The sequence below is a fragment of the Babylonia areolata genome, chromosome 16 (assembly GCF_041734735.1).
Source record: "Babylonia areolata isolate BAREFJ2019XMU chromosome 16, ASM4173473v1, whole genome shotgun sequence".
NCBI lineage: Eukaryota > Metazoa > Mollusca > Gastropoda > Neogastropoda > Buccinidae > Babylonia > Babylonia areolata.
Window position 1 is genome coordinate 7,377,375 of NC_134891.1, and position 12,049 is coordinate 7,389,423.

The window sequence follows — 12,049 nt, forward strand, 5'->3', positions numbered from 1 at the left end:
GTTACTGTTCTCGTTGTTGTTGTGTGCGTGGTATGCATGCACACGCAGCACGTACGCGTGTGTCATTAGTTTCCTCTGTGATGAAAAGAGAAAGAACGAACAAATGAACGAGCGAGCGAATTTTTCATACACACACACACACACACCGAGGGGGTGAGAGAGAGAAAGAAACAGAGAGACAGAGACAGACAATGACAGAGACAGACATTGAGACAAAGACTAAAGAGAAATGAACTTCTCCAACTGTATACAACTATTCCATGACACTGACAACTTGGGTGGGTGTGTTCTTTTATGGAGAGGTACGCCCACTGTGTTGAACCTGTTACGAGATCGACTCGAATGTTATCTCCGGCATTCTCCGTTTGAACAGGTCAAGTTAAAAATAGCATCTACGTGATTTACACACGCGCGTGCACACACACACACACACACACGCACACACACACGTATGCACTGGCACGCACGCACTGACACACACACATTATCAACACACGCATACACGCACGCACTGGCACGCGCGCACACACACACAAACACATACGCACGCACGCACGCACACACACAAATCGAATCACGACTCAAAGAGGATACATCCTTCAATTAACGAATAAATAATTGACAAAAAAAAAAAAAAGTGGGAAGCCCAAAAATACAAACCAACACAAAACAGGAAGGGACACTCATACATGTTATTAAACGACCCGTCGCCTATGGGATAGCACACCCAAACTTGGTCAAGTATATTGCTTTTCTGATACAAAAATAAATATATTCGAATGACTGAAATTTGGTAAAAGCAATCGCTACAAAGTTACACCATTAATTACAAATTTTTCAGTCCCTGTGATCTGCAGTAAACAAGTTTTATATAACAGATTATTCTTTATTAGAAGGTCACATCTTAAGAAACCATATTCTACCATATTGGGGACATACATAACACACTTAAGAAAAAAAAGAGGACAGCAGAAAACCATTGTCATTACAAAACATAAATACTCTTGCAAAAAAAACGATGGATGCATTATGACAATTATACTCCCATGTTTGTGTGATACAATATACTTTTACCATGTCAACTGTATATGCAAACATGACCTATCGGGTGTTTGTGTGCATGTGCTCAATTTCGCGAAAAAAAAAAAAATTAAAATAAAATAAAATACAAATGAAATAAAATAACAGACCACAGAACATGAACATCACAGAACACGTGATCATTTCTGATCTCATCACTCTTTATTCTGATAATTTATTGAAGACGACAGATCATGGTCAGTCCGCATTGCTGTGGAACACAAGTGGTGACATACAGAGTTAGGCACCCCCACCCCAACCCCAATAATTTTTTTTTTCAAACCAAGGCACAAAACAGGAATGACTACTTCCATTACATGTATTTAAAAAAAAAAAATTGTTAACCCACGAAGTAAAACGCTACTCCAATGGATTAAGCACACACTCCAACATTGTGGTCAAGTACTCATTGTCAGTTTTTTTTCTGTTACTGAAAATGAAATAATGATGTCGACACTGGACTGCAACGATTTGGATATTAACACAATTCACGCATACAATATTGTTACAGCCATTAATTAAGCAAATTTGGTTACATGTCTCCCTTGCAATGTCTGCAAGTATAAACAGTTTTATATTGTAAGCAGATTTATTCTTTATTATGAATGTTCTATCTTAAGAACACGTATTATTCTACATTATTTGGTGAGACTATTACAATAAAAATCAATATTCGAAAAAAAAAAGCTATGTTGACAGCAGAAAAGACCATGTGTGATCACTGGTATCAAAACACTATCATCCAGGTGACCTCTGTGTCCAGATTTATAAGTAAACTGTATGAATGCCAATAACATCATGAACACATGATACTCCGTGCATGCGTGTTTGTGTGTGTGTTGTGTCCAGATTTATAAGTAAACTGTATGAATGCCAATAACATCATGAACACATGATACTCTTTTGTGTGTGTGTGTGTGTGTGTGTGTGTGTGTGTGTGTGTGTGTGCGCGCGCGTGTGCATGTCAGCATAAACTCTGCAACAGTTCAACTAACCTTGGTCACGTATGATCTTCTGAACGAATTACACCGTTTCTCAAATCTTCAGTCAGGAATTACTTGATGAAACACAAATGCACAATATAATCATTTTCCCCACAAGCTTATATATTATCAGTCTGATAAAAGCTACACCCTCTCCAACTTTCTCTTGTGCTGCATACACGAAGTATTCATGTTTAGCTCAGCTGACTACAAAACCTACCCCAAGCCCTTTCCCAGACAGAAAATGCGGTTCATGCGAAATACCTTCTGCTTACAGTGTCAAGTAAATACATAGCAAGCCTGCAGGTTAAGTTCCTGAAAAGCATACAGCATACCAAGGACCATACCATGGTTCCGAGTCCAACATCTCGTGATAAATGTACCGCTATAACTCCTTGGCCCTTGCAACATACTGCTTCCTGTCCAGCAAAGGCTGCCAACCTTTTGGGGTCTTGAAAGTCAGCCTGACGAAAACTGAAAGTTCTTTCACCAGCCCAATCCCTAACACGTGCAGAACACTCCCAAGCGTCACCGTAAAGCAGACACAACTGAACACTGTCCAGCGGTTCCACTTCCTCAAAAGCATCATCTCCACTGATGCCAGAGTTGACAAGAAACGAGCAACTGACTGGCCAATGCCAACAGTGCCTTTGAGAGGCTCCACAACAGGGGACGTGGAGCCACCACCAACTCAAAAAGATCAGCATCTACAGAGGCGTTCTATTGACCACCATCGTTTGCAACCAAGTCTTGGGTCATCCACCGTACCGCAGCCATGTTCACCTCCAGGAGAGATTCCACCAATGCTGCCTGCACACCATCTTGAGGGTCCATTGGAAAGACATCACTGATGCTGAGGTGCTCAGGAAAGCTCGTCACCAGCATCAAGGCCATATTGCTGAGCTGATGAGGACACGTCAAAGTCACCAGTATCAAGGCCACATTGCTGAGCTGATCAGGACACGTCAAAGTCACCAGTATCAAGGCCATATTGCGGAGCTGACAGAACCCATCATACACCAGGCATTCCCCCCCTTCAGCCACTGTGGAAGAATCTGCTGATCTCGAGTCTTGCCTCGTTGGCCATCAACGCGATTCAGTTTGCGCTCATACAGAACTATACCGATGCGACCTTCACACAGGTATCTTTGATCCCAAAGTGAACGGCAACAACATTAACTCCTCGTCAAAAGCTGGCAAATTGTCTAAGATGATTTCATTACCCATCACCCGATGATTCCAATGCCTACCACCTGATGACGATTCTGATGCCAACAGCTAAACCAGTCAGGAATGACATACCTAGCCAAACAGCAATGCAAACGTAACTGACTTTTTACATGTGTAGAGATTTCCCTTTCACATCCTTTCTTGTAATTCAAACAAGAAAAAAAAAAGTTGCATCTCTAAAAAAAAAAAAAACATCAACCGTTTCAATAGTACCATGATCAGTGGGAACCACAGTGAAACACCAATGGGAATTCCCAAACAGCGAACACCAACAACAGCGATCCAACAGTGAACACCAATGGGAATCCCCCAAACAGCGAACACCAACAATGCCATCTACACAGTACAAGAACCACGCGCACACAACACCAACACACCAACTACCACAACGGCTGCCAGTGGGCCTCACTTCAGCAGCTCTCTCCTCGACATGCACAGCATTGCACATTTGCATTCATGGTATCAAAAAACATAATAAATTAACACACACAGCACAACACAACAATCTGTACAGTGCATTATTAATACACGCACATCATCCACCTCTTTCAAGAATGGTAGCGGTACCCCATGCCCTACACCAAGATGATGTCGGATGCACACTGTGACCCAAGGAGGTCAGCAACAAACACAACATAAAAAGATGAAAAATTATTTATATATACAGACATGCACAGCCACTCCCAGTTCAGGCAACCACTCCAGCAAGCTTCGGGTTGAAATAACATTAAAAACAGGTGTGACCTGATTCGTCCAAACCCAATGTGCCAGTCATACAACAAACCACACTCGCACTGAAAACCTGTGAACAAAGCTTACAACTACAGAGGCCCATTTCCATATGTACATGTCAAAACGTCTATGCTTAAATTCACATTGTTCTTGTTTAAAACAAAAGAAGGACAAGTCTTAATGTGTATCGTTTTTTTTGCTTTGTTTTCAGGCATGAAAATCATATTTCGTATTTAAATACAAAACAAATAACTGGATTAAACAAAAATGGAAACTGTGCAAGTCCATCCAAACATTTTTTGCTCACCAACACAACACACACACAAATCAACAGTTTTTGTTGAACTGAAAAATGTGTGCTGGTAAAGTCTTCAGAGCCACCTCTGCCTACGGCAGCCAACATCAATGGACGTCTCACGGTTTTAATATCCAGACAAATTTTACAGTCATATCAATCAAGTTTTCTCCGACTTCATCATGTCATGCAAGCTTGGACAAAACAACAACAACAAAAAAAACGCTTCTCCAGCGTAAGAAAATTTTCAAAAATGCAGGAAAGATTGTGGATGTGTGGCTGAAATAATTTTACAATGAAACACGATGAAAAAAAAATTGCTGTGGATCCCCCCAAAAAAATTCTAATAACAAATGAATGACTGTAAACAGACAATGTGAACTGCATATATATATATATATATATGTCAATTTTATAGGAAATTTTCTATCTAAAATTACGTTTAAATAACATACTTACCGTGACCCAACTAGTGCAGACTCCGGCAGGGGTCTGACATTCCTGTCCTGTGCAAACTACTATCCTCCTATGCGGAGAAAACGAAACTACGGCCGATAACCTCCCGGAAGTAGGTAACCTCCCCTTTGTCCCGCTGGCTAGCGCCCTCTTTCATATTTTTGCTCACTGTTTAAAAAAACATAGTTTCTTGACTTGTGCTAGAATGCGAACTTTTCCACGTTTGCTTGGTGGTCATGTCGTCCACTTCAGATCAGCGCTTTCATTGTTCAAGCGAACAGTTTATTCTCATTCTTATTCTTGTTGCTTAAAGTCCGGCCGACCGCACAGGGCCAAGCTAACAGTTTATGCACATTCATATTCATTAATATTTATTCTGCTCCCATCTTTTCTCAAGAGACTCACAAAAGAATCATCACTTCCAACAGAAACAGACTCTGAAACAAAGATTACAAAGGATTGTAAATTGTGTCCACTGACTCAAAACCAGGTCAGCAAGTTATTTCAATACCCTCTTTTTCAAACTGGCACGCAATTAACTTGACGATAGAGCAGTAACAATATCTGTCCAGAGTTTTCGTTTTCTTCCCATTGCGGACACGAAATGTGGCATCACCTTGTCTTAACTCACTCAGTACGGCCAGTCCTCTCTTCTCCTCTACACAGACCCCTCGGATGTCCAGTGGGTGTCTGAATGACCCAACCTTTAGCTTCCGTCGTCAGAATTGTGGTATTCTTTGTCAACATTCACCTCTTCAGTATAAGAGCGTTCCGCTTGCAATATTTTGATGGTAATTGGGGTGAAACGCTGTTAGCGTCGTCTCTTTCGCCGTTCGTATGGAGAGAGTTAAAAAAGCCAACTTAAACTAAAAAAAAAAAAAAGACTAACTGATATGATTTTCGCTAATCTGCAAACAACTCGAAAAAACTTGCCAGTTCGGAGGCAGACAAAACTAGTTTTTCCAATCCGGAAATCTGGTTAGTACATCTTGCATCCCTACTCTTGTACACATTAACCCACGATGAATTTCTTGTCAGAGAAAAACAAAAAAACATTAACAACAAAAACTAACACCTAAATACAATAACAATGTACACAACATGGTAATATAAATAAATATATATCAACAGGCATGTACAAACAATACATGTAACATCCACAGAAAAATGTCAAGATCTCACACACACACACACACACACACACACACAGGGCAATGAACCCATACAGCGGAAAATGAGAGAAAGACACGATAAGCAGAAAAAACACACACCAGGAAACTCTTTCCGGAAAACAATTTCCAGGTGGGAATACCATTTGCATAAAGAAAGTGTCTGCAACATCTCCACAAGGAAAACACACACACACACACACACACTCACACACACAAATTTCCAGGTGGGAATATCATTTGCATGAAGAAAGTGTCCCCAACATCTCCACAAGAAAAACACACACACACACACACACAAATTTCCAGGTGGGAATACCATTTGCATAAAGAAAGCGTCCCCAACATCACAAGGGAAAACATTTTTAAAAATCTTTCCACACAAGTCAAGCTAAATTCAGACATATTCTGAATATCAGAGGTCAATCAGAATGCCATGAACACAGCTGGTGGATTAACACTTACTTTCAGCAAAATGACGATGTTCTAAACTTTTCAACTCCTCACCTACAATAACGTCATCGCATTCCATCAAAAAACATACAAACGATTCTCATGATGGGACATGGTATTTCCAGAACTTTACATCCCTCTGCCCCGGAAACACAAATAACTCAAGACATACAAATCACGAGCAAAGCCTCAGTCAGTCACACTCATCTTCGTGGTCACTGGTCTTGTCCCTTACAATCTGACAAACATAACCCTATTATCTGGTTTACCTGCTTCATCCATTCAGTCCCTTCAACGCATACAAAACTCTGCTGCCCGACTCGTCCTCAGAAAAAAAAAAAGATCTGAGCGCATCACTCCTCTTTTGCAACATCTCCATTGGCCCCCTGTCTCACACAGAATAATGTACAAGATCAGCACTCTATGTTATAAATGTATTCACAAATCAGCCCCTTCCTATCTCTGTGGCTGCCTTCACCTCTACACTCCACATCTCGCTCACTTCGGATCCACTCTGTTTACGCATACCAGATTCAAACACTCCACTGTTGGCCGCCGTTCCTTCTCCGTATCTGGACCTTGCAATTGGAATAAACTTCCTCTTTCGCTTCATTAAGTCTCCACACCCAGCTCTTTAAAGTCTGGCCTTAAAACCCACCTCTTCCCAAGATAGCCTCCCTTCCATGCCTCTTCCTTGTCTTCAGTTTCTCCAGTTTTAGAGTTATGCATGCGTGTGAATGACTGGAGCGAAAGAACTTTGATTTGTCTCTGCACAAGATTCAGCGCTATACAGATACCATTATTATTATCATTATTACAGAACCACAAGCAAAAACCACCAAACAAAACAAAGCTTACTGAAACTGGTTGAACAACTGCATACGTGTGACCATCACCATAGGCACCATAAAGATAATAAATTTCTATAAAAAAAAAAAAAAATTCCCATTACTCCTAAGGCTATGAAAGAAAGGTAGTTACATCGTTAACAGTCCAGACACACACACAGTGTCAGCAAGTCATAACCCACACCAACAAAAACACAAAGTTCTATGCATGGCAGAAATAAACAATTAGCAAGTCAAAGATCAACTCCAATATCATCTTCCACACACACACACACACAGCGTCAGCAAGCCATAACCCACACCAACAAAAACACAAAGTTCTATGCATGGCAGAAATAAACAATTAGCAAGTCAAAGATCAACTCCAATATCATCTTCCACATACACACAGCGTCAGCAAGCCATAACCCACACCAACACACACATGAACAAAGTTCTATGCATGGCAGAAATAAACAATTAACAAGTCAAAGATCAACTCCAATATCATCTACATGCTGACACAATGTTGCAAGAAAAAAAAAAAAATTTTTTAAACCCTCCCTTTCGGAACACTTACAACACTGAAATGTGAAAGCAAGGCAGATGCGTTTCTCAAAATACTCTCAACAACAACAAAAGATACATTAATAAAACATAACTGTAACAGCACAGACCTGCCAACCCCTGTAACGGGTTTGAAAGAAATATTTCTAGTGGACAGGAGTACAGCAAAGGCATCATCAAAACAACATTCAATATCCGCATTTTAATCTAATCTGTATTTCAAGTTACTGAGTCGCTTACTTCCTAACAAATGAAACTGCCTTCTCAGTATCATTTTCTTCTAGAGAAGGGGAGGGTAGGCAGGTGGGAGGCAATGATGCAGGGAATTTAAAATTAAATGTAAATTAATGTCTGCACTCAAAAACCGCCGAAGACTTGGAGGGAGGTTCTGGCAAAGTCAATGCTGAGCAAAACTGATACGATGTTGAACACTTATTCTGTCCAACCGTGATTTATAACATACATTATTCTTACAATACACAGATATTTCTTATCGCCATGGAATTTATTTATTGTTGCATAGATTTGGTATGGAACCTGAATTTCGTTGAAAACAGAAAGGTTGACAGAATGGAATCTATTCAAGTGTAGAAGTATAGATTTTGCAAGCGTTCATTTGTAACAAATATTTACTGATTATTATAGAATATGATGAACAGTAAAGGGCCCATCCTTTATACAAAAATGTATGAAAAAGCAATCAACAAGATTTTGTTTTGCCATGATTTCAGAACAGCAACAACCGTAATATTCAACAGTAATAATTTCAAGTTTTGATACATTCATTTCAAATCAACAGAAAATCAAAATCACACTGGAACACACAAAGCAATGATATAAAAGTTACAGTAGGCATAAGCCATGCTCAGTCATTTGTCTTTCTTCTTCTTTTGGCATGCTTTAACATTTTTTTCCACCGCACAATATTACTTTGCAGCATGCGTCACTGGAAAAAAAATATTGTTTTCACAAAAAACAAAACCATCAAACACTGTCAAGTAAGTAAAAAAATACCACCTTAGAACCAACATTCTTTGCATAACAGCAATAGAGAGTATGGTTGGGACAGGAGAGAGACTGGGAATGAATGTGTGTGCGTGCGTGTGTGTGCATTCCATGATTTTTTCAGACCTCCTCCAAACTAGACTGAAAATTTTCCATGCCAAGCAGAAGAAAAAGGAGAAGTAAAAATCCATCTACTACACCACTGATGAAATAGCTCAGCGAATTGATGTTGAATTTTCTTCTTCTCTCTCTCTCTCTTTTTTTTTTTTTTTATAATTATTTTTTTTAAATTATTTTTTTAATGCATAAAGTTTATTATTCAATGGCACTGGTCAATAGTTGATAAAATTCTCCAACTTACAAAGACCTTAAGGGCAAAAGGAGGAGTTTGTATTATACTCCATGTTTGGTGTTACATATACTTACCATGTCAAACTGATGCAAACTAGGCCTATTGGTTTGCTCTGCTTGGCCAAATTTCGCACGGCTAACAGTGAAAAGACGGGCCCACCCGCTCTCAGCCAATCAAACGCCTCTAAAAACTATAAGCGCTTCATCATTCCTTTGGCCAAGGCTCTCCACGCCATCTTGTCAGGTTTACGCTCTGTCTCGTCTTACGCTTTTTTCGGCTATTCAGCGTATCCTTTTGGCCTTATTTTGTTGCATGCGGCTTGTGTTTATTGTATTCTTACATTCTGTGTACTCGATTTGACTCGGCACCCTCGATTCGTTCGATTTTTTCTGCCTCTAAAAAGGGCAAAACATTTTTTTTCAAAGACTTTGTTTTCTAAATGCATCAATCGAACGACACTGGTCAAGGTGTTTTAATTTCATTAAAATTCCAAGATTTGGGAGGGACGCTCCCTCAGTCTGGCTCCACGACTAAACCATTATTGTCGTAAGTAGGGGGGCTTAGTAGGTGGTGTCCGAAGTTTGTTAACTTCGAACAGGCACCACTGAACACCAACGAAGTGACTCGGCAGCAGTGCAGGGTTTCCTCTGGTGTGTGGCCTTCTGGCGACCCAACATCGACAGTTCCCTGCGGAATGCCGACGCTGGAACTGTGACGGACGAACCCGGGTGTGGTTGTGTAAGGGGCAATTGAAATGAGCGGCGTGGGAGTAATGCCACTGAAACGGTGCAGATGATGGGGCAGACAAACAAACAAACAAACAAAAAAAAAAAAAAAAAAAAAAAACCTCCCAGACTTTCTAAGACCCTACAGGGCAAAAGCATACTGTCAGACTTTTCCAGCCTCCAGAAATGGTTCTCTCTTTCCAAGACGTTTCCAGACTTCCACAACTGTACGGAACCTGTCAATATTTGCAAAGCCTAGTGGTGGTCGCACTCATTTTCTGAGGCCATTGACAAATATTCAATATCACTCACCTATGCCTTCTTAGGTCATGCAAGCATTAGGTGCAAAAGTACTAGCTTGCAGTTAAGACGCACGCTGTTGCTGGAATCTGACGTGCTGAGGAGAAATTTCTTTTTCCGCAGCAGTGATCATGGTTTTTTCTGTTTGAGCTGGAGTATCATGTGCATCATGTTTGAATTTGAACTTCACTCCATGCAAGTCAAAATTTCATCACAAAGTTTTGATTGGGGACCTGAGATAGAATTTGTAACATTTAAACAAAAATAGAAGCATTTGTGCATAGTTTTTTTGCCTAAACGTTACTTTGCTCCACTGATATTTGGCTGAAAACCATGCGACAATGAACGGACAGTGGTTTTGGGGGCTCATAGTTAAGACAAATCTACAAATCCAAAAGGGCACATGTGCTCTTCACTCACTCTGAACCTGAATTGATGTACACCCTCTCAGCAATGGCTCTGCACCTTCATCCACAAAACAGGACAAAAAAAACAAACACCACCACCACACACACACAGACACACCTATAGTAAAGACACACAAAATAAAGTTCTGCACTTATGGTTTTAGTATATGGTTAGGTTTTGTTTCTTTCAAACCATACCCCTTGTGGCGCTGTGGACAGACAGTAGAAAATCAAGCTCAAAACAAATTCCGATTGGTCAGAAATGCTTCGAATTCCAAGTCAGTCAGAAATGCTTTAAATTCAAACAAATTCCAAGCTGGTCAGAAACCTTCCTAACTACAGCACTCTTCGTCAGGTTAGCCAGACAATGCTGAACTTTATAAAAACGATGTATAAAAATAGCTCTCAAGAACACAACAGTACAACAACAAACAAACAAAAAAAGGCATGTCAGTCCCAAATAACAAATCAGTAAGGCACAAAACTCAACAATTAAAATGTCACTCAAGTGCCACAACTTCCATGCATACACCTTTACATAAACTAAAAATAAACATATACAAATTAACAAGAGTATCATGCTCACTCCCAGCAAAAACAATTCTAAAAGTGGTGTTGTAACAGACGATCTTTTGAATATAAATTTTTTTTTTTTTTTTTAATGTGCAAAAGTTTCTGTACAGTGATCTCCTGAACACGTCAGCTTTGCCATGAAACAAAACGTCTCCATGTTACATCCACATACACTCATCACCATGATTCTTCACCATGATTCTTCTTTTCTGAGATGTAAGCGAAACCGCATGCCGAGCCCAGTTGGTCAATATACATATTAAAATGGTTTTCTTCTCTTTTTTCTGTTTTTCTTTTTTAGGCTGCTGCCATGATTTTCTTCTAATTTTTTTTTCCTTCCCCCGATACTATCCTGACACAGGCAGTGCGTGGGCATATTCCTGCGTCACGCAGGTTCACAAACAAGTCCCTATGGACGCACATATTTATGCCACTTTTGTAATTATTTTCTCGGTACCTCGCCAGCACTCTACAGTTTTGCCTTTGGTTTCGATGGAAAGAACAAACCTTTCATAAACCGTTAACAATACATTTGATTTATCGTTTCAAAAGGCTTAACTGAGAGAAAACAGCGCCACCCTATCCCGTGACAAGACATTTTTCTGGCGCAGAAAATACAAACTACACAAAGTGGGGAAAACCCACTGGTTGGTTTCTTTCCTTCTGAAACTGCTGTGGCCACCTAGTACCATCACACAGCATCCCAACCAAGGTCTACTATATGCTAAGTCATGCCCCAAGCTAATCACAGAGCTTAGTTCCCCCAGACCACACACCTGGAAAAGTACAGCAGGGAAGATCCTGCTTGCCTGCCACAGGCAGCAGACTAGACTCTGCTGGGGATGGAAAACTCGCCTGCCAGAGCTAGCATGCAAGGCGACTTAAAAGTTAAAAG